The sequence below is a fragment of the Neodiprion virginianus genome, chromosome 1 (genome assembly GCF_021901495.1).
Source record: "Neodiprion virginianus isolate iyNeoVirg1 chromosome 1, iyNeoVirg1.1, whole genome shotgun sequence".
Classification (NCBI taxonomy): domain Eukaryota; kingdom Metazoa; phylum Arthropoda; class Insecta; order Hymenoptera; family Diprionidae; genus Neodiprion; species Neodiprion virginianus.
This window is the reverse complement of record NC_060877.1, coordinates 25,334,722-25,348,626: the sequence shown is the minus strand read 5'-3', so window position 1 is coordinate 25,348,626 and position 13,905 is coordinate 25,334,722. Positions and strand designations below refer to the sequence as shown.

The following is a 13,905-nucleotide window of genomic DNA, read 5'->3' as shown; positions in this document are numbered from 1 at the left end:
ATGCTGTTTGACATTCGAAGTGTGTCGTTGGAAGTCGGGATGCGGAACTTCGTTGAACAATTTTCTTACCGGAATATCTAAGATTGTACATTTTTTTTTTTTTAAATCCCCTTCTGTATCCTGTAGGTGATGAAGTTCGTTCGATAATATCCACAGAGGTGCAAAGATACATACGTTGTATACTCGTATATTGTAAACGTATATGTATAATATTTGTAATGCTATTAAAAATATGAAACTTATGAGCGTCAGAAAAAAATTATTTGTGATTTTATACCCCCTAAAGTTTATTTAGGTTAAAAGAAAGATTCTGTCAGGAGATGAGCGTTCTACGTTACGTGGAAGATCGCGCTCAGTTGATTATTAATTTTTTCTTTACATTTTTCTCTTTTTGAATTTATGAGGTATCGTGAATAATTTTTTTTTTTCATAAGTTACATCAATCTTAGCATCAATTTGCGACACAAAGAAAACCCATACTTGTAATGTTAAGTCTCCGGTTGATGTTTGAGAAATGCTACAGTGTTAAAGTATAAAATAATAATTGAATTGCTACAACGTGTTTCCTCATAAATTCAAAAAAAATTTAAGAAAAAAGAGAAAAAAATAATCCTTTTAAGGGATGCCGCGGTGGAAAATAATAAATTATTTTTGTCTGATACACGCTAATGTATATTCTTTCTGGATTCGAGCTGCTACCTGATAAATTCATTTATTTCGGTATAATGTATCCTCCGAACCACGAAAACTGGCCATTGTTAAAATAACATCGAAGCCGCTCGCGGCCGGCTTTCAAATTTCACAACTTTGTTTAATCCCGGGTATTTGTTTTGTCAAAAGTGACAATCTGGCCCGACTAATGATCGCATATTTCGAGAGCTATTGTACTATTGCTCCGATGATTAATAAAGTCTATTTCTATACATATGTCCATTTATACAGCGTATAAACGTGTACAAAGTTAGCGCACAATACGAGGTATGAAAATTTCGGGAAAGTGAAACTATAGAAACAATATTCACCAATCAGTTGAGGAAAGTTTTTGAAATACGTAACTTCTACATACATTATTCGCGGACAAGGTGTCGGATACGCCAACGAAATTGACGTGAAGTAAGCGGGTACGGTATAAAAAAAAAAGATACATTATTAATGAGACAAGTTTCTAGTTTTGTTGACAGTGAGTTATTTAAGGATTGCGGCTCCTTGTAATATCGTGTACAATAAAGACACTTTGTGACGAGGTAAAGTTATAATACCGAGTAATCGGCACACTCATTTAGAAATGAAAAACGTCATTACTCTTTAATTTGCTGTTCTAACTTTTGTGTGATGTGTAAACCCCGTTCCCATAGTATCGGTTACCGTGATACATGACATATGACTATTTTTTCAAGAAGAATAAACCGTGGAATTTCAACACAACTTTCGCGTGCAGAAGTTAATCTAATTCTTACCCTGAGTTAGCGTAAGAAAAAAAAAAACAGATAGAAAAAATCACAACTTTTTTCGACTATAATCGTAACGATTGATAGAATTCTTGTTATAGTGAGCAAGTTTTTTTATATACATTATCTAGAATGTTGAACTGTCGTAAGATAATTTGCCCATTTGACGGATTGTCGTGGTTGTTGCACTGAGAGATATTTTATACATTTAGTGCGGTTACTACATTTTCATGCTACTGCACCGTGAAGTATGTATCTTTACTTCACTAACTTTTTCCAGTCAAATAAGGACTTAAAATCATTTTATTGTAGCGTTAGCATGAAATTGTCGTAGTGACCGTAACAAAAAAGAATACCGTAACACATGTATACTCAACCATGTGGTACACTGATAAAAAACTCAATTTCATTTCAAACCTCAAAAATGTATTTCTTTGTTATGATAAAAAGTAAGAAAAGTCAAGTAATGTGGAGTAACGATAACTAAAAATTTCTCCCGATGTGTAAACGTTAATTTTTGTACTTTGGAGCTGGTAATTCTGTTCGCTAAACCTGCAGCTTAGTCGTCGCATGAATGGGGTATAATCAAGCACCGTCGGGTTTCCACGTCTTGAGTTTCATAGTGAAATTCTACCGGGAGGTAGCTGAAACTTAGGTTGAGGAGATTGTACAACGAGTAAGGCGAGAGTCCAATCTCTGACCACAGACTAGAAATGCTGGTTTGGTATTCTAACTCACGGCACTCCGGGATCACGGCGATTCAACCTGCGTCTCGGGGGAAAACTGAATCTTTGATTTGACTCGGATAATTCAGGATCAAATTATGTCTGGGATTATGAAATTAAGACTAGTTTCAGCGCGTAAAACGTTTAAGTTTCAACGATTACCGTCCGAATTCAAACTCAGAAATGGATTTGAGCACCATTCGTAACTGACCGAGCTGACTTTTCATAACAATGCTTTCCTGATAGTTTATAATATTGCTACAAAGGGTGAAATGACCCGTTTTGCCCCCATCTTTCATCCAGTGGTCGTCATAGATAAAAGACATGTAAGAGCTTTCATATGTCACGAAATGAATAAGGTTGCTCAGTCAACTACAGTATTATTGTAAAAACAGTCTTGTTTCTGATTTCTATCTAGAATCACGTATCGCCGATATAAGCATTTTTCATTGCTTGATTTATTTGTGTTTGTTGGATCATTTCTTTTCGGTCAACAATTTTATTCCGTAACGCGAGATCTTTACATTACAATGTAAACTATCATTCACTTTGTACCCTGATTTTACCCTCCTAGAAAATATATAACTAATTTATCGAACAGGAATGATAGAATTTAGAATATATACGTTTCGGCTTAAATTTTAATAAGTTCCTGAAGATTCTTCGTTAAATGACTAAAATTGGTTCAGACTGTGAATGTGTAACATTTGTTATTCGTTGGAGGATCGGGTGAAATTCTACTCATTTAAAAGACGCCATCAGACGTGAAATTTTGAGGTGATGAAAGAGAAAATTATGAAAGAGGAATAAAAATTCATCCATTCGACGTATGAAATTTTCGGCTCAATGTCGGTAAGAATTTATCTCGAAAGACATTGCACTGCGAGTGAATAAGAGAGGCGTCCCCGGTTATACAGACAGTAAGTAAGTATCCATGCGAGGAGTCCATTTGGAGGCGAGAGTTCTTCAGTCTGAACTTATAGCTTATATATATCCAGGCGGTTTTTCAAATTTCCTGATATTCTTTCCTTCTCTTTCATACTCTTTTCACTTTTCACTTTTCTCTTCTCTCTTATTTCCTCGGCCATTTCGCCCATCCGTAGCAGCTAGTATAGGCACGTACCGAAAATTGAAACATCCATCTTTGCGCTTCTCATCTTCTCTTTCATCACGCCACACCTGCGCGGATATCGCGCCACTTCTCGAAGGAGGTGAGATGCTCTGAGAAAAGCCAGATACCTATTCACAGCGGGCCGAAATACCGCCGTGAAACTTTCCAAAACATTCAAGCCCCACGTCTAAACATGAGAGAAGAAAAACCTCTTTTTTAAATTTTGCACGCTCAGCTGAAATAATATTGTAGGTAAAGCATGTGTAACTTCTTCGCTCAATTCATGACCGGCTTTGATGAAATGTTATCGAAAGCTTCAATCGTGAATGTCGAATGCAGAATCTCGAAGGATTCTTTGTTACTAATACGAAATTAATTATCAACCCGCAATAATCGTTCATATAGTAATTTCAATAGACTCAGGAAACAGAGGATAAGATTATAACAAATTTTGGAGAAAATATCTCGACAGCACGTTTGATACGTCGGAAGATGAAGGGAATAAAAAGATCAGATTTTACTTAAAATTGTAGGAAAAGAGGGACACATCAGGGTTTTTGGTAAAAAAAAAAAAACTCTCGTCAACTATATTTTTCCCTATAAATATAGCAGGTTTTACTTTGCACACAGTGGTTTTCACAGTTTCCAGAGTAAATTCTGCATTCTACAAAGTATATTTTTCCAAAAAACCTGAGGCGTCCCTATTTTCCTGCAGTTTTGAACAAAATCTGCTCTTTTCTTTTCTCCGTGAAGATTGAACGGCTTTGCGGTAAATTATCTCTACGAGTGATCGAGCTGTTTTTAAATTCACCAAACGTCAGTATTCACAGATTCCCTCGATAGACGCCCACGTATAAAACCATCCGCAATGTAATATCATACCTGCAGCAATCGAGTCGTCCAGAATTTCGTTACACGTACATACCTATTCGCGAGACCGCGTTGCCTTCGTTATTATTATCATTGTAACGTATTGCGGGGCGCTTCGGCACTGCTGGGGAAACCGGTTGTTTAATCCATCGAGAGATATGGACGATATCGTGAGGACAATTATTTTCCACTGCTAGCCCGTAGAGGGATGCCAAAATAAGCGCCTCGTTTCGCGGCTATTCACCGCGCTTCTGTGTGCGGAAGGTCGTCGAGAGGCAAAGTAATGTCTGAATTTTCCTCTTGGGGTGAATTTGTTAAACATTTTTTGCTTCATTTTCTGTATCATTCATGATTGAATTTTTGACACTCAGATTTTAGGGTGCGGTTGAAAGTTTTGGATGCTCAAAATTCATATTCACCGTTACGTCGAATTTTCAACGATATTAATGAATCGGCGAAAAATTTACCTACGGTTTTTTAAAAAGACGACGCAATTCATATTATTTAGAGAATTATAACCGTATGGAATTTTGACAATGCGGAGTGTTCACTTTGTAAAAAAATGATTACAATTCGACTTCGTTATACGTAGTTCGTCGGAATTTACATCATCCGGCAGTGCAATAAACTCGTAGTTTAATTTGAAGTGAAATAATTATATATAATAATTTGAAAAGCAAAATAGATACAAATCGAAGGAACACGAGGAACCAACTGCAGGCACTGCGCATTTAACGATTAATTCTTACAAGGGTAAGCTAGCTTTGATCTTTTCATTGAATTCCGTCTAATAAATCACGCGCAATTTAATTCCTTGTGAAATATCGTTAGAATTTCAAATTACTAAGTCTTTTCATCGGTGTATCTTACTTTGAGAGAGTCTCTCGAGTCTGAGTGTTAGCACCGAATATCTGAAGCCATTATTTTGCACCACGCAATTGTAAATTCCTGAAATGCTAATTTCTCTCTCTCTCTCTCGTCTTTCAACGATGAAATTTTGGAAAAATGAGAATCTCTTGCGGTTTCGTTGCGACGTTGTGCAACCAAAAACGTAGGAACAATATCAACAGGTGAATGAATATCCGATTAACTATCGGCTACCATGTATAACTTTTTCACCTGATTTCTCTTCACTTTTCGACGTTCAGAAGGGCTGACAATAAACCTTGATGTCGCAGAGAGATCGCGAGAGCAGGAAAAGAGAACGAACATCAGGTGTTTCGTGTATCCGAGATAAACGAAGTGCAGCCGCTATCGAATCTTTCTTAAAGAAGCGTGATTTCTTTGATGATTGGATCCCACGTACCTCAGCTGAGACCAAGCAAGTCTGCCAGCGTCATTGTCTTTGGAACAAAAGGCCCTATCGTAGATGCACCTGCTCTAGTTGAAGTTCTTTGTCTAGCTATTGACGGGGGCCTCTTTGCGGCTACCTGGACGGAATTTTTTCGTAATACATGCAACTAATTTTTCATCATGTTTCATTATTTTATTTATTTATTTATTTAAATAAAACCAAGTATAATCGATACGAAAATGGCTAAATTATGTCAGGGTTTGAAGAGGTTTGATTGACAAGAAATCGATACTATTTATTAATTATGTTACTAGGAAGTCCGAAATTGAGTGTTTATCATATTTCCATACCCCGAAACTGAGTGGATGTTTTTTTTTAAATCTATAAAAATAGCTGGAGTAATGACGAAAAGATTTTACGTCTATACTTCATGTTGGAAAATTGCTTCATAATGGTTGAAAGTCTAGTAGATTTGCTCAATTTCGTTCTACGATCGCTCGTTTTATTCGGAAAAGTATCATTTTTTTCGCATTTCAGTTCACTCTGTGTATATAAGAAAAAAAATCGTGGAAATCGTTACTTGGATAATCTCTGACCAAAAAAAGATACTGGATTAATTTTGGAAATTGGTTAGACCGTTGGAACGATACAGCGTATCAAATTGCTGAATTTCTAGATGTCTCAGACTTCTGCACCATAAATATTTGAACTTTTTTAGAAAATATTTGACCAGATAATTTCCCAATAAACAAAATTTTCCTCTTTTGAATTTGGAAATCGGATGCACCGTTGTAATAATATGCAATAGGTCACGGTATTAATTCGCAGATGCAGAGAAATTCACGTGATTGGATTGGACTTGGGACGTAATTGGAATTGGAGTACTTAAAAAAAACAAAAATGTCTCGATAGAATATTTACTCCAAGAAGTGTCACTAATCAGACTTTTAAGATTCAATTCCTGATTTCTATACAACGTTGAGGCAATATTCTCAGATAAATTTGACTCGATTGGTCACACTCACAGCTTTCGTGCATTATTTTTTCAACCCCACACTTTTAATTTACTTACTTATTTACTTCATGTTGTAAAATCAAGCGACGAAATATTTTTTGTTCTGTGTTTTATACCTCAAATGCAGAAGCCAGTTTTACGTCACACTTTTCGCCGAGTGTAGTTTCCGACATAATTTGGGCTTTGAGTTTCTACGGAGGCAGCCGCTTTCTTATTGTCGGAAGTTGGGGGCGCGGAAAATGATACTGAACAGTGATGTTGGCGAGGAAGCCTTAACAATACTTGAGTGACGTAAGCGAGTTCACTGGACTGTACTAAGAATGAGAAACTCCAACTTTGTGCGGCATAACGATTCACGGACGTGATCAGAAACGGCAGATTTTTCGCGACTCCACGACTCGCAACCTCTATTAAAATTTATCCCAAAAACCTGCACGCCTTGAATTCTGTGCCAAAAGGTCGTTCCTCTCAAAATTTTATCCTGACCGAAACGTGACGGCCGATTCCTTGAAATTGCTCTCAGTTATTCGTCACGAAAAGTGAACACACCCTGCAGCGAATTTTGCAACCGAAATACTTACAGACACAATTTACAGTTAGTCTGGCTTTGAACATTATGATTTGACGTCAAAGTTTGAATCTGCATCTGAGAAATTCCGTGAAAAACAGAGTCTTTCTGTATGATGCACAATTTAAAAATCCGGTCATTATTTGACTTAAAAATTTTTTAACGAAAGGTATAATTTCTGTATCAAATATTCGATGAAGATTTTTTTCGTTTAAAAAAAGTTATCTCGCGAAAAATCACTTGTACGTGTGTGCGTCATGTATCGAAGGAAATGAAGACGAGAATATAAATTTATCAGCCAAAAAACATCAATTTTACTCAGAGAGTTGTTGAATATCAATTTAAATATTGTGTTTTTAATAAATGAATAGTAACTTGGACCGGACGATCGGTTTTTCTTTTCACATTTCTTAATTTCATTCCTTTCGTGATTCACGACACGTTGCTTCAAATAATACACGTATTTTGGTAAACCTGAAATTCAAATTGAATAGTGATACAAAGCTTATATCAGATCCATTATCGAATAATCAGATAAACGCGCTGCCAGCGGTATTTATAATGCGCACGCGCCCGTTTCACAGGTGATAAAATAGATTCTCACGGTCCGACGTATAGCGTATAACGTGAAATATATACGCCCTTTGTATCAACCAGCGCGTTTTAAATTTTGTATGGCAAGTCAGCAGAGTCTGTGAACATATATTCGCATATCTGCATGCCAAGCCGTCGAGTTTCGCGTGATACCCGTGTGTTCATAATCCTTGACCAGAATAACGTGTGCATAACAAAAACCTTCGCGTTATTAACGCCGCACACTGACGCGAACTGCTTTTCCAGCATAAATACAGTGCCTTCTAATGAAGCTGCAGGGAGGGAAAAAGAGGAAAAAAGAGAGATAGAATTAAAGGATGGCCAGAGAGGAGGGCGAGATTTAGCGAGGAGAAAACAGGCAACGCTCCGACGGCTTCTGCTCTTCGTTTCCTTTATTTTTTCATTTTTTTTTTTTTACACCCAAAATTCAGCTTTTTTCCTCACCCGCTTTTTCTTGTTCATCCCGTTTCGTTTTGTCCCGCACGTATAACAGTCTATAACCTACAGCTTGGACGGCTGTGCGCCAGAGGGTGAATGTTGACGAGTTTTCTCGGTATCCCAGCGCTTTATTTTCATCTCCCGGCTACTGTGATTGCGGAGATTTGAATTATCGCGAATTATGTTTGTACTCTCGTGTCCTGTAGAATGTATAAATACGCGTCAACCCTCAGTTAGATTCCTCAATCAAGCATCAAGCCAGATGAATCACGTGTTACTAACGCTAATTAGCCGCTAAGCGATCTGACAGTTTTCGAATCAAAGATGAATCTTTCGTACAGACTGGTGTAAGATTCGTCAAAAATTATTATCCATATTATTAAATTTTCTATCCTTTCCTCCTGTCCCACAGTACTTGGAATCGATAATTCAAATTTGCACTGCTTTTGCCATTGTAATTGTGAGAATGCCGAAAAAATGATTTTTGGGGAAAAGTGTATTTATATTTTTTCCATACGATATTTAATTCGATGCGAATTAAACTTGGGTGAGGATCTTAGAGTGGAACACACGCACATGCATACTATACCGTATGATATTATCTTATACCGACAATTATACAAGACTCCAAGATGTTCGCGGTTCGTGCAAATAGGGATGTGGAATCAGGATGTAGATCTCAGGCAGCTGTAGGCATTCATACGACGGCACGGAGAAGGACCCGTTTCATTTTCCTTAATTTTAACCCCTCAGGAATCGCGCAATTTGAAGGACAATTATCGTTCCGTGGGGTTGAATTCGCATGAGGCCAAGATTCGGCCGAATTGGAAGCGATATTATCACACGATGCGATAATCAGCACGTGGAGATAACGCGAAATTTAATTATAATTATGTATAACAGTTAATAGCGGTAACGAAAGATCGACAAAATGATTATTTGAACTTTGACTTCATAGGATCGTTAGAATTCGTCGAAATTTGGTTATGTTTTTATTCCAACTTGGGATCGAAACTTTCAACCAATTATTTTCACTGTCGCAAAATTTTTTTCTTCATACAGACAGTGAACTCTACCGGCTAAAAACTTGCAAAGGTAGATTTTTGTGTGTTTTGACGGCAAATCTCTGACTTTGAAAACAAAACGCAATAACATTCGAATTAACGACACTCGCAGGCTCTGAGATTATATTCACAGTCCAAGCTATTTGTCGAGTAACTTAAAGCGCCCATGAAAACTAAATTGAAACAAGTTATACGTGAAACGTCACTGCAAAAAAGGCCGTTTGAATAATATGCAAAGTCACAATGTGCCGCTGCCGTCTTCTTGAACACCGTTTGAAATGACGTTGTTAAATTGCAGATGAAGCTAAAAACGGCTTCGCCCTTATCCCAGTTCACACCTTCTGTTGCGCAATGCGTCTTCGCTACGCGTAAACGCGAAGAGTACAACATATTTTGAACAAATTAATCACACGTGAAAAATTTGAAAAATAATCAAACATTTTGTCGTTTTCTTTCTTTTTTTTTTAACAGAGTAAAAAAAAAAGAAATAAAAAATGGAAGGATCCTAGAAAAATAGAACTTGATTTTATACATATCATTTCCTGCAGTTGAGCGAATGGAAAAGTTTCAGCTTTCTAAATCGCGGAAATTAACTTATTCGCCTGCCATCTCACTTTGCGAAGTAGTGTAGTTGTATTTGCAATTTTAATGTTGTTCCAAGTTGAAAACCAGACGTCGAGCGAACGGCACTTAAGCTCTCTGTCTGATGTAATTCATGCGCTACTTATCCTGTGAATCCATACGACTTTGGCTCAGTCAAATACTCTAACTCTGATAACTTGGAGCAAATGGCAGGGAGAGGAAAGTAACCGCGATACACAAATCTGGAGTACAAAAATGACGAAAACACTTTTCAGCTCAGGGTGTATTAGTGCCAAGTGTTTCTACCCACATTTACACAGCTTTCAAGTTTTCAATACGCGTAGGGTTAATTGAAAAAAGGGGCCGTCTGCCTGAAATACATTCATGCAGAATACAGTAGCGGCGCGTCGTAATCGCTGCAGGTAACGTTGGCACAATTGCTTTGTATACCAGGGAAACGAGGGAATCTATGCAGTTGACGTGCACGCACAATGCTGAAAATTAACTCGAGCACATCGAGCTTTCATGTAATGGAAATTAATTAAACGAGTACATGATCAGAATGACGTGTATAAATACCTTGTGTTTTATTTGTCCACTTTGACGCAGCCTTCTGAACCGAAAACTACTGCTAAATTTCAATCATTGGCGTGCATTGCGAGTTCTGGAAACAGAAAAAAATACAATTCAAAAAAATGACGCTTTGCAGTTGACGCACGTCTAATTTTGATGTGTAATTGATGAAATTTCGGGTTTTCTTTTAATTATCGTAACTTATTATTTTCAGTCCTGTGTATTCTACTCAGATGCGGAGAACAGCGCAACATTGAAATGTCTTAACAGGTGGAGGTCGTAATATTCGTACTCGTTAATTCAGTGCCGGGGTGCTTACATTTGATTATCCCCAGAGTGTTGCAGGACTTTGAATAATACCTTGAAATGAAAATTGCCTGTTTTCGCACCTCGCGTAATTCCGTCTTCATTGAATTGACGACTGGTATCTGAGCAGCATGCATACTAAATTATTCTAAGAAACACGAGGCTGAACAATTCGTAAAAGTGTTCAGAATTACTTTGCAGCGGGGTCAATATATAATTCAAATGTATAAAAGGTACCATAATTTTCTCGGGTTATCTTGGGAAAAAAATAGTAGACTTTACGGTGTATTGTTTAGAATTATTCAACCGTCAGGAATCTGGATGAAGTTAGAACTGTGACGAGAGTTAACGTTGGGAAATTATTCTTCTGGAAGTTTGCAGACACCCTAGGCAAGCAAGTATATATTTGCAATATAACCACCGAGAGACGGGAGGAGAGAATTAATTCCCATCGCTAGTTGTGTAATCGTCACCGGTTAAAGTATGTTCCAACATCTTGCAGGCCAACGGCAAAGTCGGCTTGGCTTGTTCATTCGTCGAGAGCTTTCAAGGCTCCAAGCTTCTCGCGGCGTGACGTCAAACCTTCGATTTTCCAAGCCGAGAGTCGTAATGCAAGTATTCCAAGCGAGGATCACGCTGGACTGGCGAAAATTCGTTATCGTACAAGTGACTTCGTTTATTCGTCGGCTCTTTGTTTCACCGAAAAAGCTGGTGGGACTGAAATTAGAAAGCCGGCTTATCACGGAATTACCGCTGCCCTCTCTTTCGCCTTCTCGACAGCTTTTCCCCCGCAACGTTGTCTATTGATGGAAAGAAGGGTCCTTCTCGAAATGTCCTTTGTTTTCTTGCTAATCCTTCGAGTCGCCTTCATCGACGGCAAACGACTTATAGAATTTGTGGAAAGAGATTCGAGAAAATTAGTCCGAGAGAAGGATCCAATTCCAAGCGTAACAAAACGTGAATACAGTGAGAAAAAACAAAAAGAAAGGAGACGAAGAAGAGAAAAACTTAGAAGCAAGAAAAGAATCTCGCTCGATTATATAAGCATGAAAGATTGTCGTTACATAAATTTACATCGTAATAAGTAATTTAAGTAATAGGTGAAAATTTTGTTCAGTGTAGCAAAAGCATTGCAGACTTCGCAAATCGTATGAATTTGGTAGCTGCAACCTAGGAGAAAATTACGTTGTTCCGGTATTAAAATTTCGAAAGCGGGGACTTGATTTTTAATCAAATCTTTAAAGATGCGTTTGTAGCTGCCGTATATTCTTTCTTCGTTCCTTTACTTTACTTTTTATTCGATACGTGCTCTGATTGAACACTGAGAAAGGAATTCTTTATTGCTAAAACTGAACCCCCAGAAGGTATGAATGAAACAAAGAGAAGAAAAGAAAAAGTTCATTCCGACTTCAATTTTAGAAGCTCAATCGCGCGAAGTGTTTCTTTTTTATTTGAAGAGGAATTTTTTGCCAGTCGAGGCGCAACAATTTCTTTTAAGAATTCGAATAGGTATTGTCTCCACCCGAATACGCTCTCCTTTTGTACTCACGATTTTCAAGCTCTTGTTCATTTTTAATATTACACAGATCGGGTCCATTCGGTGTAATATTTCGACTGTAAAGCCATTGCAAAATTAACTGAAACATCACTAATCAACGTGAAGGATATTGGATTAAATGCATTTGTGAACGATCCTGTTTTCGTTAGCGCATAATATTTGGGGAGTTAAATGTATGTAAATGAAAAACATGAAACGGGGAAAGATAGAAGGAAGCAGAATAAATATTAAATTCGCTCGTGATTACCCAAATATAATATTCCATTCGTTTACGTCAAACAAGCTGTATTATACTGCGGTTGACAATTTTCGAAAATACCAAATACAAAACACAAAAAAAAAAAAAAGAAAAAAATACCTATTCGTGTTCTGGAAATAACGGATGAAACATTTGTACATAACTGCTCGTTGATTGTCCACTCAATTTCTGGGATAACGCATATCGACTTCACCGATGTACACATACATACCCTGGGGCAAAACATTCGACTACAATATCCATCGTCGAACGCTGCATGTACTGCAGCCAAGTGTAATGCATGCGTCCATAGATCGCGGTGGAAATTTTGCGAATAAAGCGATAGCGATTGATTCGCAGCCCCATTCGCTTGTTTCCCTCCGTGGATGAAAAATGAAAAACGCTTCCGCATGAAGGCAGCAAAAGGTATAAAAAGAAAAAAAATAAATAAATAAAAAAACGAAATGTTCATTTCGTTATTTGTGTGCGGGGATTCCAGACTTTCCCTTCGTTTGGTAGTAAGTCGAGTAAAAAATGTTGAATCAATTTTACGACTCGTTTCCCAGCCGCACCTCGAGCGCTTGTTATTTCTGTGAAATTTTGTTCGAGTGACATTTTGAGTAGGCGAGAGAAACGAATTAGCGAGACATCCGGTTGAGTCGTTGAGGCGATTGTGTTGGAACGTGATAGAACGAGATTCCCTCGGAAAGGAGAGGAAGAATGAAGAAATTGAGGAGGAGAAAATTCAGACGGGCGTCAGACGCACCGAGTGAACTGTGCCAGACACTCCTTGAGTGATGGACACTCGCCTTACCTCTTAGCGAAAAACCCCCGGCGAGTTAAGAACGCCAAGATCGGTACTCGCCGAAAGCAAGTCAGCCCTTTCGAAGTGCGTGAATTATTCATTCATGTGTATTGGCAACTGTAATGTATACATTTCCGAATCCCAAGCTTGTATTTACATTTCTGCTCCACTAGCATGACAGTGAATTAATGAAACCGATCCCCCCATTTTCATTTCACCCTTATCCTCGTTATTCATACTTCGGATCTCTGCTTCAACGTTTTATCGTTTTTCCTGTAGTTGTAATATCCTTTCAATAATTTCTGCTCGGAAGGATTTTGGCCCGGGATCGATTTTGAGATTGGAAAAATACAAACGGCTGCAGTATTCGATTCTGGTCTTCATCCGAGGCCGATTTAGTCCAAACGATTCACTTATCTCAAAAAGACTTAGCTCCGAGAATCGAGTCAGCGTTTTCGCGGCATCTATCTCTACCCGCAACAATGCCGCGATATTTAAGGTACAATGGAGAAACGGGATGCTGCGGGATGAATCGCGGGGTAAACACAAGGGATACAATACAAGACGTAAAACGTCTGCGTGACGGAAACACAATAGATAAACCTACAGTAAACCGTGACGAGCGATGATTGAGCTAGAGCGGTGAATCTCTGGTGTGGAAAAATGGACTGGCAACGAATTAAGCAGCCTGTTGACTTTCCGCCGGTACAGTTAAA

The 13,905-nt window shown here is 38.0% G+C and overlaps 1 protein-coding gene across 5 annotated transcripts in view; it reads right to left on the bottom strand.

Moving 5' to 3' along the window:
* LOC124298532 (octopamine receptor Oamb) overlaps window positions 1-13,905 on the bottom strand; it is a 114,204-nt gene that overhangs the window by 32,526 nt on the left and 67,773 nt on the right. For 3 of the 5 annotated variants that reach the window (XM_046750696.1, XM_046750714.1, XM_046750666.1), the window contains exon 2: window positions 10,289-10,373. The exons of 1 other annotated variant lie outside the window; for it this stretch is intronic. The gene's annotated coding sequence lies outside the window, so the exon portion shown is untranslated. Of the gene's footprint in view, window positions 1-3,296; window positions 3,472-10,288; window positions 10,374-13,905 lie in introns of all 5 variants that reach the window. One more of the 5 variants, XM_046750686.1, reaches the window with a different exon arrangement.